A 20,036-nucleotide genomic window follows, 5' to 3' on the forward strand; every position below is an offset into this window, starting at 1 on the left:
GCTCCACCTGCTGGTGTGGATTAGGACAAAGGCGGAGAACAAAGTGAGTGGAATAAGGGCTGGGAGGCCCGCGCGGAGGCCGCCGGCGGCGGCGCGGAGAGGGGCGGCGGGGGCGTGGCCGCGGCGGGGAGGCGTGGCCGCGGCGGGAGGGCGCGATGCGGCCGACGCCCGCCCCTCCGGTTGGCTTCGTGTGGGTGTTTTGGCGTTTTTTGTTTTTTTGTGTGTTTTTTTGTGTTTTTTATTTTTTAACGCTCTTTTTACATCATTGCAACAGCTTTGCCGGCCTTGCTGAATTTAGCAGATGAGAATCGGTGTTTACACTGGGTTAGGTTCAGCTTTCTGTGTATCGGGTAGTATTTGGAGTAGAGAGAAAGATTGCCTGCAGGGGAAATAAATTGCATGTTATAGACCGATGTCAGCTCGAAAGGAGCAAAGCCATTTTGGAAATCTAGCTCTTGGCCAGTATCTACGTTTAGGCACGACAGCGCCGTTAAGCAACACAAAATGAAGGGCGAGGAATGATTTTCCACACACTGTGCTTGGAAAATTTAAATAGGTAACCTTTGGGCTTACACCTGGGCGTCTTCTTTGGAGTCCAGATCTGGAAAGTCCTAGAATAAGAAAAAAATCACAAGAGGTGTGATCAGTTATACCCTAGGTTACTGCCATTGGGAGAGCATAGCAGGAACATAAAAGGAGAAAATGGAAGTGTCAGGAGACCAACAGGGCAACAAACATAATAGAGATGGGGAAAAGAACACGAAGACATAGCAAGACATTCAAAAAAATTTCTGACCTAAACCATTGGTAAAGCAAATTCTGAGGAGCTCTTGCTTGCCTGTAACCAGTTGAGGTCTGAACTGAGGAAATGTTGATTCGTTTATGCTGCTTGACTACCATTGCGGGGAAAGAGAAAGCTTTAACACATTTGTGAGCCTAAACCGTTTCTATTACTAGTAAGTGGTATAAAGATTTGTTTTATTACCTGCTATCCATAAACCGTCACTTTTTTCCTTAAATGTTGTGAATGAAACCACCAAACTTGGCCAAATTCAGAGAGAAAATTAATTCTGAAGTATGTGTTCTGGAAGAGTTTTCTCTTAGGATAGTGCCCAGAATTTTGATTTGTCATTCTTTGGGCATTGTTCATACTTAAGTAGGTGGCTTTTGATGAAACGTTTTCATCTGATGGTCTTTTGAAAGTTAATGTGAGACAGCTAATGTCAGCCCCTCCTACGTTTAGGAAGACCAGTTAGAGTGGGGAAGAGTTCCCTTTTTTTGTCACGGATTGAACAGTTAGATATAGGACCTACCAGGAAAGACTTCTTCAAGCCAGTTGTTTGTGACATTAGAGTATTAAGAGTCAAACTATGGTGATAGACACAGATTTTTGTGACTGATAAACCATATACTCTTCATTGTTATTGGTGCTGGTTCTAACACTAGCTAAGATAAAGTGGAAATTGCTATATGCTTAAGACACTCTGTATATGTAAGGTAAAATGACCATTTGAAGATTAAAACTCCTGTGAGACTGGTGTATGCAGCTGTCTGATTATCACAGGTACTCTTAAGAGGAGAGTCTAGTCATTCTCATAAAAATGACATTTTATGCTTGTTAAAATCAGGTGCATTTTGCAGTCTGACCATAAGTGTTACAGTGAGACTCGTTATAAAACTCACTTTTGGTGGATGTGCAGCATGAAGGACTGAAAAGATCTACCTGGATACCACTAATTTGGCTTATTTTCTTTGAAACTTTTCGTTTAACACGTCATATACCATATACAACAGTATTTAAGAAAAGATTCCCCGACATTTCACTGGAAGCTGCAAGAATTAGCTCCAGGCTTCTCCTGTCTTAACTCTTGTATTATTGCTTGTCAGAAATACTAAAGGGTCGTTGAACACTTTGTTCAATAGTTTCATCACCATTGACACTACCTTACTCCAGGAGAGATCCAAAAGGATTCCTCACATATCTCCTGGCATATTTCTAATTTAACTGGTATGCTGTAGGAAAAAAAGAATTGTGAAAGCCTCTGTCTGGTTTCAGAGGCAATCAGTAGGACCTGTTGCTGAACAACTTTGATGACTCCCAAACAGCTAATTGTACAACAGATGGGTCACTGTGAATGTCTTCCTTTATTAAGTACCCAAGGGAGTCCCACATGATGTTTGGAGGGCTGCATGGAATGTAATCCTCCAATCACTTCTCACTATGGGTTACTTGGGGGAAGGATGGCTAAGAGAGATTTTATCAGCTCTAAGATGAACAAAGCCTAAGCTAGTGCTTAGGGCAAAAATAAATGAACTAGTTACTTGTTTTAGACTGAATTATGTCTCCCCCAAATTCGTATGTTGAAGGACTAATCCCTGGTACCTCAGAATGTGACTGTATTTGGAGATTATAATGAGGTGGTTAGAGTGGGCCCTAATCTAATCTCACTGGCATCCTCACAAGGGGAAATTTAGATTTACAGAGAAGCACCAGGGTCACACGCACATAGAGGAAACACAGCAAAAAGGTGGCTATTTGCAAGCCAAGCAAAGAGGCTGTAGAATAAACCAAACCTGCCAACACTGTGATCTTGGATTTCTAGCTTCCAGAACTGTGAGAAAATAAATTTCTATTGTTTAAGCCACCCAGTGAGTGATATTTTGTTATGGCAACTCTAACAACCTAATATAGTTGTAAGATATTTTTCCCCTCAGAACTAAACTTATTTGAGAATATAATCTTACTGAATCCAAATATTGATCAGTTCCCAAGCACTTCCTGTGAGTGAAATGACGTGGTCGTTTAGCCATGCCAGTAAGGGTGTGGCATATGTGGAGTGGTGTGCTGTTGCCATTCTTTAGAGGAAGTATATACCACTGGGCATATAGCTTGAATTCTGAAGACACAAGATGCAGCTTCCTTGCATGGATTCACAACTCTTCTACAGAGAAGTGAAACTTGAAGTCAAGTTGAGGTCATACACAAAACGAGATGAAAGAGCGAATTCAAATATACTAGAATTGAATTAAATCAAAATGTGCCGAATTAAAATATATTAGAACTAGGAATTAAATTGAGTGTCAGCCCCTGCCTACTGCAAAAGTTATCATAGGAATGGAAGTACTAATCTCTAGCTTTTGTTCAAATCTAGATTTCCACCTGGGGTAATTATACTATCACTGTGTTGAATTATCTTCTCATTTGTATTATTACCAACTTAAAAATTTTTCTCATGTAAGGCTTGTTTTAATATGGTCTTTAGTTAGTTTAAAAGGCTTCTTTTTATTTATTAGAAATAGGTCAAAATTTAATGATAGTTTTAAATAAAATTTTCTGTATAAATGTAGACTAGAGATTTGATGGAGTTCGTGGACATTTCTAAATGGAGTAAATTGTACAATAATGATTTCAATAATTCTTTACATACATACGGAGAGCATTTTTTGTGTGAAAATTTTATGCTAGGCTCTATGAGAAATAGTCAAAGACAAACAAAGACCTTATGGTTCATAGGAAAGGTAACTAATCAAATAAGTATGATGCAGAATAGGAAGTGTTAGATGCACCTGTAACCAGTTATGTTAAAATAGGCAAAAGAAAAAGTGTTTTCTTGACCATTTGTAAAAAACTTTAAAATACCTATGTTTTTGAGCCTCACAAACAGGAATGGTAGGAGGGTAAGATATCATCCCATATAACAAATGAGGATGCTGGTGCTCAGAAACCCGTTCCTCTGATGACTGTCCTACCTCTGTACTCTCCACCATGTCAGGTAAATTTTAGAGTGGGCTTCGTATGTAGAAAAAATAGATTGCTATCATTTTCTGGAAGAACCCACAGGCTGGCGGACACTCCAGTAATTACTTGATTAATGAACTCTTGAGGAACAAAGCTCCATTAATGAGGTTGGTCCAGGTGCATACTGGGAGAGAGAAGGAGACCCAGCCAAGGCAAAGCTGGGGGAGGCTCCACACAGGGGTATTACAGATGTCAAGCCTCCTGTTGAAAAAGGCGTCCCTTGGAAGGTGTAGGGGATGGAACTACACATCCTGGAATGTATCCTTATAGTTTTTATAAGGTTTCCATGTCTGTTACATAGTGTACCCTCTCCCCTTCTCTGCTCCACCTCACTAATAAAAGTTTCACTGTTTTGTGTTCTTTGCTACCCACCATTGTGTTAGAAGTTTGTTGAAGATATAAGCTATATCTGATCCCTTATCCATAGCTGGACTATACTGTAAAATACCTTTTAGATAACCATACATTACATCAGTCAACTTTCTGAAGCACTGTAATTACGTTTATTGGCAGTTTCTTGGTGTTTATATCATTATGTTGTTTTCGACCAGAAGAATATGAATGGAAATGCCTAAAAATTATTTTCTGTTTCTTATACTTAGTTTTTTGTCCATGTCTTCTTAGTCCTCTTATCAATCAAGGTCCTTCTAAACTCATTTCCTCTTGAACTCAGTCTCTACTTGCAGTCCATCTTCCTTCATGTTTTATAGTATATTCCATCCTCTTCTCTCTAACCCTCTACTGCTCTCATTCAACAGAGGTTCACTGTTTAATACCAGGAAAAAAAAGCAGTAATCAGTAGAGAGGACTCAAATCTTTAAAACATCTCTAGGCTAGACCACTGCTTGTACAAAGCCATTGCTAAGCATAGCAGCTTTTCTAGTTGGTTACTATAGAGACAAATGACATTAGATGGAGTCATGCTTGGCAGAAGCTAGGCAAGTAGGCTTTGTGAGATTGGAGGCCTCATATGCATGATCATTTAGAAAGAGTCGAAAACCAGAAAGGATAGGGAGGGGAAATGCTTCACAAATTAGCTAATAGGTAATTAATTGGTAGAAATTTGGTTGGTAGAATTTGTGCCTGCTAAGGCTTTGAATCCGGCATACAAAGAATCCACATCCAAGTACCCTCTGGTATGATTACACAGTAATTTTTTTAGATAACAGCTTTATTGAGATAGAATTCATGTAACATTTAATTCACTCATTTAAAGCGTCTGAGTCAGTAGTTTTTAGAATATTCAGAGGTGTGCAGCCATCATCACAATCAATTTTAGAGTATTTTCATGATCTCAGAAAGATACTTTGTAGTCTTTAGCACATCCCCCTTCCCAGCATATCCCCCAAGCAGTAGGCAAGCACTGAATTACTTTCTGTCTGTATAGTTTTGCCTATTCTAGAGATTTCATATAAATGGAATCTTACAATATGTAGTCTTTTATGACCAGCATCTTTGAAGCATAACTTATGTTTTTGATGCTTTCATTCATGTTGTGTCATATATTGATGCTTTATTCCTTTTTATTACCCAATAATATTCCATTGTATAGGTATACCACATTTTATTTGTCAGTTGATGGACATCTAGGTTGTTTCTACTTTTTGGCTATTATGCACAATGCTGCTATTAACATTTGTGTACAAATTTTTTCATGGGATGGGACAAATGTTTTCATTTCTCCAGGTTTATGCTTAGGAGTGGAATTGTTGGGTCAGATATTGTGACTCTTTTTGAGGAGCTACCAGACTGTTGCTTGTTTGTTTGTTTGTTTGTTTGTGTTGAGACGAGTCTCACTCTGTTGCCCAGGCTAGAGTGCAGTGATCTCGGCTCACTGCAAGCTCTGCCTTCCGGGTTCACGCCATTCTCCTGCCTCAGCCTCCTGAGTAGATGAGACTACAGGCACCCGCCACCATGCCCAGCTTTTTTGTATTTTTAGTAGAGACGGGGTTTCACCATGTTAGCCAGGATGGTCTCGATCTCCTGACCTCGTGATCTGCCCACCGCTGCCTCCCAAAGTGCTGGGATTACAGGCGTGAGCCACTGCGCCCGGCCACCAGACTGTTTGTTAAAGTGGCTGTACCATTTTACATTCCCACCAGCATTCCAATTTCTCCATATTCCCACCAACACTTGCTGTTATATCTTTTTGATGATAGCTTTGGTGGTGCGTGAAGTAGTATCTCGTTGTGGTTTTGGTTTATATTTCCCTGATGGCTAAAGATGTTGAGCATCTTTCATATGCTTATTGGCCCTATGTATATCTTCTGTGGAGAATTGTCTGTTCAGATCATTAACCACCCCCTCCACCCCTTTTTTTAAATACAGATAGAGTCTCACTCTGTTGCCCTGGCTGGACTCGAACTCCTGGGCTCAAGTGATCTTCCACCTCAACCTCCTGAGTAGGTGGAACTACAGGAGCATGCCACCATGCCAGCTCTTTGCCTATTTTTAAAATTGGGTCATTTGTCTTTATATTATTGAGTTGTAAGAGTTCCTTATGTGTTCTACATAAAAGTCTTTTGTCAAAACATGATTTGCAAGAAGTTTCTCTAATTCTTTGGATTATCTTTTAATTTTCTTGGTGGTGTCCTTTGCAGTGTAAAAGCTTTTAGTTTTGATGATGCCCATTTAATCTATTTTTGTTATGTCGGATGGTGCTTTTGATGTCATTTCTCAAAAACCATTGCCTAATCCAATGTCATGAAGATTTACACCTGAGTTTTCTTCTAAGAGTTTTATTATTTTAGCACTTTAGATTTGGGTCTTTGATCAAGTTTGAAATAATTTTTGTATATGGTGTAAAGGAGTCCGAATTCATACTTTTGCATGTGCTTGTCCAATTTCCCAGCAGCATCTGTTGAAAAGACTATTTTCCTAATGAATTGGCTTGGAACCTTTCTCAAAATGAATTGACCTTAAATGTATGGGTCTATTTCTGGACAATCAGTTCTGTTCTGTTGATCCTATGTCCTTATGCTACTGCTACATTGTCTTGATAACTTTAGGTTTGTGTAGTATGTTTTGAAATCAGGAAGTGTCAGTCCTCCAACCTTGTTCTTTTTCAATATTGGCTGTTTGGCATCCCTTGAATTTTCATATGAATTTTAGTATCACTCTATCAATTCTGCAAAGAAGCCACCTGGGATTGTGACAGGGATCACATTGAATCTATACATCCCTTTGGGGAGTATTGCCGTCTTCATGATAGTGCCTTCCAATCAGTAAACATGAGATGTCTTCATTTATTTAGTTTGCCTTTAATTTCTTTGAATAATGTTTTGTAGTTTTCCTTCTTTCTTTTTTTGATTTTTTAGGCTGGAGCACAGTGGCATAATGATAGCTCACTGCAGCCTTAAACTTCTGGGCTCAGGCGATCCCCCAATGTCAGTCTGCAGAGTAGCAAGGACTACAGGTGTGTGTGTGCTACCACACCCAGCTAATTTTTTAAAAATTTTTTGTAGAGACAAGGGTCTCACTGTATTGCCCGAGCTAGTCTCAAACTCTGACTTCAAGCCACCCTCCCACTTCAGCCTCTTGAAGTGCTGAGATTACAGTGTGAGCCGCCACACCTACCTATTGTCTTCATAGTATAAGCTTTGTACATTCTTCGTTAAATTTATTCCTACATATTTTATTCTTTTTGATGCTATTGTAATGGAAATATTTTTCTAAATTATATTCGGATTCTTCTTTGCCAAGTGGATAGATATACCATTGATTTTTTTTTTTTTTGATATCCATCAGTCTACCTGAGGCCATTTATGAATTTCAATAAATTTCTAAGGATTTTCTGTATACAAGATCATGTTATCTGTAAATAGAGATAGTTTTATTTCTCCCCTTTCCTTCTGGATGCCTCTTGTTTCTTTTTCTTTCTTTCTCTCTTTTTTTTGGCCTAATTTCCCTGCCTATAACCAGCAGTACAATGTTGAATAGACATAGTGACAGCAAACTCTCTCTCTCATTCCTGATCTTAATGGGAAAATTTTCAGTCTTTTATCACTAAAAATGATATTAGCTGTGAGTTTTTTGTAGATGCCTTTTGTCAGGTTGAGGAAACTCCTTTGTTCTTAGTTTGTTGGATGTTTTTTATCATGAAAGGGTATTGAATTTTGTCAAATGCTTCTCCTGTTTCTGTTGAGATGATCATGTGCTTTTCTTTGTGTGTGTGTGTTTTTTCCTTTTTTTTTTTTTTTTTTTTGGTCCCTTATTCTACTAACGAGAATACTATATTGATTGATTTTTCAGGTGTTAAATGAACCTTGCATTACTGGAGTGAATTCCAGTTGCTCATGGCATATAATCCTTTCTACATAATGCTAGATTTAGTTTGCTAGTATTTTGTTGAGGATTTTTGCATCTGTATCCATAAGTGATATTGATCTTTAGTATTCTGATGATGTCTGTGTCTGATTTGTGGTGTATGGGCAAATACTGCCTCATAGAATGAATTAGGAAGTATTTTTCCCTCTTTTCTCTCTATAGAAGAGTTTGTGAAAATTTGGTATTTGATTCTTTAAATTTTTGGTAGAATTCACCAATGAAGTTATCTGTGTTGTTTTTCTTTATGGGTGGTTTTAAAAATTATTATTATTACTAATTCAGCCTCTTGTTTATAGTCTAGTCAGGTTTTTTTTTTTCTCCTTGAGTTAGTTTCAGTAGTTGGTATAGTTCTAGGGATTTGTCAGTTTCATCTAAGTTACTTAATTGGTTGATGTAAAATTGTTTATGCTGTTCCTTTACAATCCTTTTGACTTTGAATAATAATGCCCCATCTTTGATTCCTGACTTTACTAATTTGATTCTTTCTTTTTTGTTTGGTCAGTCTAGCTAAAGGATTGTCAACTTTTAGTTTCATTAATTTTCTCTGTTTTTATTCTCTATTTCATTAATTTCTGCTCTAATATTTATTATTTCCTTCCTGTGCTTGCCAGTAGTTTAGTTTGCTCTTATTTTTTCCGGTGTCTTAACATAGAAGCTTAGATTACTGATTTGAGATCTTCTTTGTTATTTTATTTTTTATTTTTTATGTTTGAGATGGAGTCTTGCTCTGTCTTCCAGGCTGGAGTGCAGTAGGGCCATCTCGGCTCACTGCAAGCTCCGCCTCCTGAGTTCAAGCCATTTTCCTGCGTCAGCCGCCTGAGTAGCTGGGACTACAGGCACCCGCCACCATGCCTGGCTTATTTTTTATATTTTTAGTAGAGACAAGGTTTTCACCGTGTTAGCCAGGATGGTCTCGATCTCCTGACCTTGTGATCCGCCCACCTCGGCCTCCCAAAGTTCTGGGATTACAGGTGTGAGCCACCGTGCCCGGCCGGCTATTGTTTTAATCTTAGGGTTCTTTGTTGATCTGCCTAGTTATATTATCCTGATGAATTGATGCTTTTATCCTTTTAAAATGCCCCTTTTAATTGCTAATAATTTTTTTAATTTAAAAATCTTTTGTCTGATATTATAAATACTAGAGCTTTCTCATTGATGTTTACATACATATGTTTTTCCATCCTTTTACTTTCAACCCATTTGCTTCTTTGAATCTAAAATATCTCTTGTAGATAGCATATAGTTGGTTCTTTTTTATATCCATGCTGTCAATATATGCCTTTTGATTGGATTATTCAATCCATTCACATTTAATGTTACTGGTACGGTTGTATTCCTATCTGCCATTTTACGTTTTGTCTTCTGTATGTCTCAAGTCGTTTTGGTTTTTTTTAATTCCTTTTTTAGTGCTTTCCTTTGTATCAAATGAATATTTTCTAGTATAGCATTTTTTATTTCTTTAATGATTTTTCTCTATTTTTGTTATGATTTCTTTAGTGGTTGTTATAGGGCTTACTTAATGTATCACAGTGTTTCAGATGTAGACTTATTTTATTTCAGTGAGATATAGAAATGTTACCCCTGTGCAATTCTATACCATTTTCCCCTTTTTATGCTATAATTGTTATACATATTTCTTCTATATATGTTACAAACACAAAAATACATTGGTATAATTATTGTTTTATGTAATTTTATACCTTTTGAAGAAGCTCAGAAAAGAAGGAAGAGCAAGAGTTTGTTATATTAACTTTCTTAATTACTATTTCTGGCTCTCTTCATTTGTTCTTGTAGATTTGAGTTACCATCTGGAGTCATTTCCTTAATCCAATATAGCTTTCTTTCCACCTGCATTCTTTTGCTGTTACTGCCAAATATATTGCATTTGTATATGTTATAGGCCCAACAATACAATTATATACTTTTTTAAAACAATTGCTTTTTAAATCAGTTTAGAAAAGATATGTGTCTCTAAACTGTTTTTTTCTAGTTACATAATTACCTTTGCCAGTGCTCATTCTTTTTTCAATTTGAATTATCACCCAGAGAGATTTGTTTTCAACTTGAAGAACTGCCTTTAGTAATTCTTTTAAGGCATGTCTGCTAGCTACTGATGCTCCCAGTTTTTGTTTATCTGGGAATGTTTTTATTTTCCCATAATTTTTGAAAGAGAGTTTTGCTGGATATCAGACTCTGGGTTGGATTTTTTTTCCTTCAGTACTTTGAATATGTAATCCCACTGCCTCTGGCCTCCACTGTTTCTGATTAGAAGTCAGCTCTTAGTTTTATTGTGGCTCCTTATAAATGAAGAGTTGTTCTCTGATTGATTTAAAATTTTCTGTTTATCTTCAGTTTTCAGCATTTCTACTATGATTTATGGGTGTGGATTTTTTAAAACGTATATCCTACTTGGATTTTGTTGAGCTTTTTGAATGTATAGTCTATTGTTTTTCATCTAATTTGGAGAGTTTTCAGTCATTTTTTTCTACTCCTTTTAGTTTCCCTCCTTCTGGTATTCCCAATATATGTATATTGTTCTGATTAAAGGTGCACAACATTTCTCTGATGCTCTGCTATGTTTTGTCTTGCCCTTTACCTCTGTTCTTTGGATTGCATAATTTCAACTGATCTCTCTTCAAGTTTGCTGACGTTTTCTTCTGCAATTTCAGGTTTACTCTTGAGCCATCTAGTGAATTTTTTGTTTCAATTGTTGTACATTTCAAATCCAGAATTCTTACTTGGTTTTTAAAAATCCTTTTTATCTCTTTCTTGATATTCTCTATTTGTTGAGACATTGTCATCATACTTTTTTTTTTTTTTTGCATATTTGAGCACATTTAAAATGGCTACTTTGAAGTCTTTGCCCACGACATGTGACATCTCTGGATCCCCTCACAGGCAGCTTCTGTTGTCTTTTTCTCCCTGTGTGTGGGCCACATTTTCCTGTTTCTTTGCACATCTTACACTTCTTTGTTAAAAACTGGATATTTTAATTTAGTGTATTGTACCAGTTCTTTATATTAATTCTCCTCCTTCTCCAGGCCTTGTTTTCTGTCCTTTTTTTTATTGTTGTTTGCTTGTTTGTTTAGTAACTTGGCTAGGTTCTTGAAGTCTGTGTCTCCTCACAGTGTGAAGTCTCTGGTGTTACTCCTCAGAGGCAACAGCCTTTACATGTGTACAGTCACTGTTAGGATGATAATTTTAACCAACCTTTCCTTGACTCTCTCCTTGATCTCTGTTAAGCTATCTGCGCTGTTTGGTGTCATACTCAGCTGGTAGGCTCTAATTCTTGATTGCTCTGTTCTTTTTGGCAATGCCCTGAGGATAAGTTGCTCAGCACTCTGGTCCAATTAAATTTAGTCAGGTATACTTTTTTGAGTCTAGTATTTGAGGTTTGTTCTGACCCCAGAAGTGCTCTTGTTGGCTGGCTGTTTTCCTGGTTCTCTATGGTAAACTAGGTGGCCTATGGTTTAGCATATAGCTATAATAGAGCTACTAACCTTTTTGTTACTTGCTACCAAAATCTCCATTAGGCTTGAACTTCCCTGCACTTTGCTCCAAATAAAGTCAGTTTCTTGTGGGGGAAGATTCAGATTTCCCTTTCCCTGTTTTTGTGGACTGTCTCTCCCACTGTCAAACTCTCTGAGTTACTGCTCCAGCCAGTAGGTGGAAATGGTAGCCTCTGTCCTTATTGGCTTTGTCTTTCCAGGTGGAACCTTTATGTTATGAGTGAGCTGGATTGAAAGCAATTGGGGTGCCCATGATTCTTTGCCTGTCACACCTGTGGTAGATCCTCTGCTTTGTGCATTGGGATTGATTGGGTGGAGGAAGGAAGATTGTGACCTCTTGGCCACAGTCACCAGCAATATAGCCTCTGTACCTCACAGGTGGAAGGGATGAGAAATGCTTTCTACCCCTCCTGGTGCCAGTATCTTACCCCTTGGTTAAGAGCTCATAGGGCGCTCCTCTTCTTGACCACACTCACCTGTAGCGAAGCCTCCATCCAGCTAAGTGGGGAGAGAAGGGGAGAAGCAGGAAGCAGGTCATGATTTAGTGTCATAGACTCTCACTATTCTTACCAAGTTTTAGATTTCAATGAATAAATGTTTCTTCATTTACTGTAAGCCCTTAGATTTTCCATAGTCTATATAAATGGTTGGATTTTAAAAAATAATTTTCACCAGTTACACTTGATTCAGTGAGGAGGATGTCCATGGAGCTCCTCACACTGCCATTGCAGAAGTGAAACCTCTGCAGTGATGTTTTTAATTTTTTAACCCTCTTTTCACCGTTCAGTTTTTCTAAGTGCAGTCATTATTCCTGGTTTGCTAGTAATCTCTGGTGCCATTTTTCCTCCCTTAGTGCTTTTAATGAAGCTTTATTTGGCCACTAGTTCCATGTCCTCAGAGAGAAAATGTAATACTTATACAATAAATTCCGCACATTGACTCTCTCACTGAGTTTTACCATAGGATACAAACACTACAAGTCAACAGGAAGATGAGTGCTGTTTTTGGAAGGGTGTGTATAACTATGTATTGACTGGAGTTACTAGTTGGGAAATGGAAAGTTTCAAGGAGGAAGGAAACATTCTTATCTAGATGGGGAGGGAGGCAGGATTGAAAAAGGTGGGGCTCAGGAAGGTTAGGGTGTATAAATTAAACATTATTATAAAATTACACTTAATCCTTGGCTGACATAGTACTTCAGTGCATTATGCTTACTACATTAGTGCGTTATGCTTACTACTTTAGTGCATACAGTAGTTCATCTGGGGTTTTGCTTTGCATGATTTCAATTTCCCATAGTCAACCACTGTCTGAAAATAGATGCGTACATTACAGTAAGATATTTTGAGAAAGACCACATTCACCTAACTTTTATTGCAGTATATTGTTATAATTGTTCTAATTGTTGTTTTTTGTTAATCTCTGTGCCTAATTTATAAATTACCTTATCTTAGGTTTGTATGTGTAAGAAAAACATAGTGTATACGGGGTTCAGTACTATCCACACTTTCAGGCATGCACTGAGGGTCTTGGAACGTATCCCCTGTGGATAAGGAGAGACTACTATACTTTGATAATAACAACAAATGTTTGCTGAATTGTTGAACACAGGAATCCTCTACAAGAAGAAAAAGTGAATTGGTACTCATCCCTTTGCCCTGTGGCTGTCTTATACTAACCTCCTTATTTCAGTACTAAAAACCCAAAGTTTAAAAGGAAAGACATCTTAAATATAATCACTTTTTAATAATTAGGAGTACTATTTATTTCCCTCTTCTTGCCTCTCGTAAGACAGAGACAAAGAGACAGCTTTGTTTTCCTTCTATCTTTTGCATTCAAAGAATTAACAAACGTGGGAAGAAATACTTAGGTGTCTTAGTTTTTAAATACCTTTGCCACAGATTTCAGGAAATGGCTAAAAGGCCTTTCTGTACTGCTAAGAGACATAGATTTAGAAGGGATTTTTAGAACCTTTAGTCCTTTAGGCAGTTACCTACTCATTGCATAAATCCCTTTTTACACTATCCTGACAAGTGGACATTCTACTTTGACTTACTTTGATGAAAAGTTCACTATTTTGTAAGGCAGCTCATTCTTCTTTAAACACCTTGAGTTTCCAACAGTTCCTTGTAAACTTCTACATGTTTGTCTCAGTTAATTTCTTTTGAAGCTGCTCCAAATTTATGTAATTTCTGTTCCATAGAAGAGTTTTCAGGGTGTATAAAAATTTTGATTCTCTGTATTTTTTTAATTAGGCTAAACAGACCCAATGTTACAAGCCATTCTTTAAATGGTATTATTTGCATGTCCTTCATTATTTCATTGCCCTTTTTATTCTTTCTTTTCTTTGTGTGTGTGTGTGTTTGTTTGTTTTTTAGGTGAAGTCTCACTCTGTTGCCCAGACTGGAGTGCGGTGGCATGATCTCAGCTCCACCTCCTGGGTTCAAGTGATTCACCTGCCTTGCCTCCCAAGTGGCTGGGATTACAGGGACCCACCACCACGCCTGGCTAATTTTTGTATTATTAATAGAGACAGGGTTTCACCATGTTGGCCAGGCTGGTCTCAAACTCCTGACCTCAAGTGATCCACCCACCTCAGCCTCCCAAAGTGCTGGGATTACAGTCATTAGCCACTGTCCCCAGCCTATTCCTTCTTTTTATTACTTTTTTTTAAAATTTGATGTCCCAACATGGACATTAAAACACTAGATCGAGAATTGGCATCCTTTTTCTGTAAAAGGCCACATACTAGTATTTTTTATTCTGATGGCCGTATAATGTCTATAACAACTGCTTACTTCTGCCATTGTAGTATGAAAGCAGCCATAGACAGTATGTAAACAAATTAGCAAGATTGTATTCTAATAAAATTACATTTCCAAAAACAGGTAGTTGGCCACATTTTGTCCATAGATCCTCTAGAAGCTGTCTAACCGATGCGGAATCTAATGTGATTATATCTACACTTGTGAATGCTATTCTTGTATGAATGCATTTTTAAGATTGTATTCAGATATTTTGACTGATACTAGTATAGCTTCCTCAATTCTATTTTGGTTATTGTTTGAACAAAATATCTTTTTCCGTCCTTTCACTTTTAACCTATTTGTGCCTTTAAGTCTAAAGTGTGTCTCTTGCAGACAGCACAGAGTTGGATCATGGGTTTTTTTTTTCCCTCCATTCTAATAACCTTTGCCTTTTCATGAAGTAGTTCATCTGTTTACATTTAATGTAATTACTCACAAGGCAGGATTCATGTCTACTCTGTTTCTCTTTGTTTTCTACATGTCTTATGTCTTCTTTGTTCTTATATTCCTCCATTTCTGCCTTCTTCCGTATTTTATGTTTTGTTTTGTTTTTGAGACAAGGTCTTGCTCTGTTGCCCAGGCTGGAATGCAGTGGCATGATCTTGGCTCACTGCAACTCCACCTCTTGGGCTTAAATGATTCTCCCAACTCAGCCTCCCAAGTAGCCGGGACTACAGGCGTGTGCCACCTGCCCAGCTAATTTTTGTATTTTTAGTAGAGATGGGGTTTTGTCATGTTGCCCAGGCTGGTTTTGAACGTCTGAGCTCAAGCAATCCACCCACTTCAGCCTCCTAAAGTCCTGGGATTACAGGTGTGAGCCACCGTGCCCAGCCTCTTTGGCATTAAATATATTAAATATATATTTTCTAGTGTATCATTTTAATACCCTTCTTGTTTCTTATATATTTAAATATATTTTCCTAATGGTTGCCTGGGGGTTATTACCAACTTTTTAATTTAAAGCAGTTTAGTTCAGATTAATGCCAATTCAGTTTTCATGGTGTGTAAAAATTTGTTATAATTCTGTTCCCTTTGTGCTGTTATTGTCATACAAATTATATCTTCATATGTTGTAAGCCAGTCAACACATTTTATAATTTGTGCTTATACAGTTTTCTTTTAAATCAGATAAAAGAAGAAAAGTTACAGAGTTCCATTTATGCTGTCTTTCATTTTTACCTATATAGTTATCTTATTGGTGCATTTTATTTCTTCATGTAGAGTTGAGTTGCCATCTTAGTGTTTTTTCATTTCAGCCTGAAAGACTCCTATGGTATTTCTTGTAGGTCTATTAGCATTAATTTGTTTTTGCTTTTTTTTAACTTTACGTTAATTAAATTGTAGACTATGTATTTTTGATCAGTATTATCTTTTAATGTTCTCTCCATGTTGTGTTTAGCTGTACAATACTTTATTTTGTTTTTATTTTTCTGTTTTGAGGCAGGGTCTCGCTCTGTCACCCAGGCTGAAGTGCAGTAGTGTTATGGTAGCTCACTGTAGCCTGGAACTCCTGGGCTCAAGCAGTCCTCTTGCCTTAGTCTCCCAAATGGCTAGGATTACAGTCATGCACCACCGTGCCTTGCTAATTTTTAAAATTTTTGTAGAGATGAACTCTCACTCTGTTGCCCAGGCTCGTCTTGAACTCCTGGCCTCAAGTGATCCCTCATCTCAGCCTCCTAAAGTGTTGGGATTACAGGTGTGAGCCACCACACCAGGCCCAGTACTTTGTTTTTTAGTTGTTATGCATTATTCCACAGTCTGAATATACCACAATTTATTCATCTTTTCTGTTGATAGGTTTTTCAGTTGTTTCCAGGTTTAACTATTCTGAAGAATTTTATGAAGAGCACTCTTCTACCTGTCTATCTCCTGTTGCAGATGTTCACAATCTCTGTATGAAACAGACTTAGCAATGAAATTTCTGAGGTACATGAATATGTATAACTGCAACTTTTGTAGATATTGCCAAACTCTTTTTCCAAAGTAGTTGTATCAGTTGTCATTCCCATTAGTAGCACATGAGAGTTGACTTTGCCGCACAACCTTGCCAGTACTTGCACTGTCAGATTTTTAAATACTTAATTGTACTCGTGGGTGTGTAATGGCATTACACGGTAGTTTTAATTTGAATTTTCCTTATTATTTATGAGGTTGAGCACCTTTTCCTGTATTTATTGACCATTAGGACTTTCTCCTTCATGAAATACCTATTTTAAGTCCGTTCTCCATTTTTCTATTAGGTTGTCTGTCTTTCTCTTAGTGGTTTTGGCTAGGTTATATAGTACTAATAGACCACTTCAAAACTTAGCTGCTTATTTTGTTTACAGATCTGCAATTTGGGCAGGTTTTTTTCTGTTCCACGTGCATCAGCTGTGGCAGCTCAACTGGGGGCTGGAGGATCCACTTTTAAGATAGCTACTCATATGCTTGGCACATTGGTGCTGGCTGTAGGTTGGGAGCTCACCCCAGGCTCTGGGTCCTTGGTCCTCACTTTCTGTCCACACAGGCCTCTCTGCAGGTTGCTTAGGCTTCTTTACAACGTAGTGGCTGGGCTCTAAAATCCAGCATTCCAAGAAACAAGTCAGAAATGTCTAGCATTTTAACAATCTAGCCTTGAAAATTACATGGCATTGTTTTCACTATACTGCATGGGTCAAGGCAGTCACAAAGCTCTGCCCTGATTCAAGGGGAGGGGATATGTTGAACATATTTTCATGTGCTTGTTTGCCATGTGTATATTTTCTTTTGTGAAAGGACTGTTCAAATTTTTTTGCTCAGTTTTTCAGTGAGATTTTGTTTACTTCTTACTGAGTTTTGCAAATTCTTTATATATTCTGTGTATAAGTCCTTTATCAGATAAAGGATTTGCAAATACTTTCTCCCAGTCTGTTGCTTATCTTTCACATTTCTTAAATGTTAACATTGTAAAAGAACAAATATTTTTAACTTTGGCAAGGATCAACTTATAATTTTTCTTTGCATACTGTACCTTTGATGTCATATGTAAGAAATCTTTGCCCAACTCAGGGTCACAACAATTTTTTCTTATTAATTAATAAAATTTGTTTTTTAGAGTAGCTTTAGGCTTACAACAAAACTGAACAGAAAGTATAGTTCCTATATTCTCCCTCCGTGCCCTGCCATGCATACAACCTTCTCTAGTGTCAGCTAGTTTTAGAGTGGTACATTCATTACAACTGATAAACCAATAATGACACATCATTGCTACTCAAATTCTATTGTTTACATTAGGATTCACTCAGTGTTGTACATTTCATGGGCTTTGGCAAATGTACAGTGACACATATCCACCATTATGCTATTGTACAAAATAGTTTTACTGTCCTCAAATCCTCTGTGATCTGCCTCTTCATCCCTCATCCCTCTCTCGCTTCAACCCCGGGCGACCACTGATCTTTTTAATATCTCCATGGTTTTACTTTTTCAAGAATGTAATATATTTGGAATCATACAGTATGTAGTGTTTTCAGATTGGCTTCTTTTACTTAGTAACATACGCTGTTGAGGTTACTCCATGTCTTTTCATGGCCTGATAGCTCATTTGTGTTTAACAATGAATGATATTTTATTGTCTGATGTATTACAATTTATCCCTTTACCTACTGAAGGACAAGATGGTTGCCCCCAAGTTTTGGCAATTATGAATAAGCTTCTATAGACACCTGTGAGCACGTTTTTATGTGCATATAAGTTTCCAGTACCTTATGTAAACACCAGGGAGCACAGCTGCTGGATTGTATGGTAAAGATCTGTTTGCTTTTATAAGAAACTGCCGAATTGTCTTCCAAAGTGGCTGTTCCATTTTGCATTCCTAGAAGCAATAAATGACAATTCCTGTTGCTCCACATCCTCACCGTCACTTGGTGGTGTCAGTGCTTTGGATTACAGTCATTCTAAGATGTGTAAAGATGTCTTATTATTCCTCAGAGATTTTTTTTTTTTTTGGGACAGGGTCTCACTCTGTTGCCCAGGCCGGAGTGCAGTTGTATGAACATGGCTCACTGCAGCCTTGACCTCCTGGGCTCAAGTGATGCTCCCACCTCAGTCTCCCGAGTAGCTGGGACCATAGGCACATACCACCATGCCTGACTAGTTTTTGGTATTTTGTAGAGACAGGGTCTCCCTGTGTTTCCAGGCTACTATTGAATTCCTGGACTCAAGCAATATGCCTGCCTTGGCTTCCCAAAATGCTAGGATTACAGATATGAGCCACTGTGCCCAGCCCTTGTTGGAACTTTGATTAGCTTGGGTTGAATCTGTAGAACAAGTTAAGAAGAACTGACATCTTGACAATATGAAGTCTTCCTATTCATGAAAATGGAATATCTTTTCATTTATTTAGTTCTTCTTTGATAACTTTCATCAGAGTTTTCCCCTTTTAAATCTTGTATGTATTTAATTCATTTATACCCCTTTCATTTTTGGGGGGGCAGTAATGTAAATGGTAATTTTGTTTGTTTGTTTTTGAGATGGAGTCTCACTCTGTTGCCCAGGCTGGAGTGCAATGGCACAATCTCGGCTCACTGCAACCTCTGCCTCCTGGGTTCAAGCGATTCTCCTCCCTCAGCCTCCCAAGAAGCTGGGATTACAGTTGCCTGCCACCATGCCCAGCTGGTTTTTGTATTTTTAGTAGAAACAGGGTTTCACTATGTTGGCCAGGCTGGTCTTGCACTCCTGACCTCAGGTGATTCACCTGCCTCGGCCTCCCAAAGTGCTGGGATTACAGGCGTGAGCCACTGTGCCCGGACAATGGTAATGGGTAATGTATTTTTAATTTCAAATCACCTTGTTCATTTTTGATACATAGGAAAGCAATTGACCTTTACATATTAACCTGCAACCTTGCTATAATCACTTATTAGTTCCATGCGTTTTTTTTCCTCAGTTTGTTCAGACATCCTACATAGATGATTATGTTATCTGCAAACAAAGAACATTTTTTTTTCCTTCCCAATTGGTTTACCTTTTGTTCCTTTTCTCATCTTATTGTATTAGCTAAGACTTGCAGTACAATGTTGAAAAGCAGTGGTGAGAAGGGACATCTTTACCTTGTTCCTGATCTTGGTGGGAAAGCTTCAAGTTTCTCACCATTACCTATGATGTTAGCTGCAGATTTGTTGTAGAGGGTGTTTATAAAGTTGAGGAAGTTGCTCTTCTATTCCTAGTTTTCTGAGAGTTTTTTATTATTGTTGTTGTTGTTTAATCATGAGTGGCTGTTGGATTTTGTCAAATGGTTTTTTCTTCATCTATTGATATTGTGATTTTTCTTTCTTAGACCGTTGATAAGTGATGGATTATATTAACTGATTTTGTTTGTTTGTTTTTGAGACAGGGTCTCATTCTGTCGTCCAGGCTGGAGTGCAATGACTCAGTCTTGACTCGCTGCAACCTCTACCTTCCAGGTTCAAGTGATCCTCCCATCTCAGCCTCCTGAGTAGCTAGGACTATAGGCGTGCACCACCATGCCCATCTAATTTTTGTATTTTTTTGTAGAGATGGAGTTTCGCCATGTTGCCCAGGCTTGTCTTCGAACTTCTGAGCTCAAGCAATCCGCTCACCTTTGCCTCCCAAAAT

The 20,036-nt window shown here is 37.9% G+C and overlaps 1 protein-coding gene and 1 long non-coding RNA gene across 3 annotated transcripts in view; one reads left to right on the forward strand and one right to left on the reverse strand.

The window, feature by feature from the left end:
- Positions 1-20,036, forward strand: part of MCM9 (minichromosome maintenance 9 homologous recombination repair factor) — a 120,797-nt gene that overhangs the window by 41,344 nt on the left and 59,417 nt on the right. The window lies entirely within an intron of this gene.
- Positions 263-1,048, reverse strand: LOC108585615. Its single transcript, XR_001902195.3, has 3 exons — positions 986-1,048; positions 562-611; positions 263-379 (listed from the first exon to the last, which is right to left on the reverse strand). It is a non-coding gene; the product is annotated as an uncharacterized LOC108585615 (long non-coding RNA).

Source organism: Papio anubis, chromosome 6 (assembly GCF_008728515.1).
Source record: "Papio anubis isolate 15944 chromosome 6, Panubis1.0, whole genome shotgun sequence".
Lineage (NCBI taxonomy): Eukaryota > Metazoa > Chordata > Mammalia > Primates > Cercopithecidae > Papio > Papio anubis.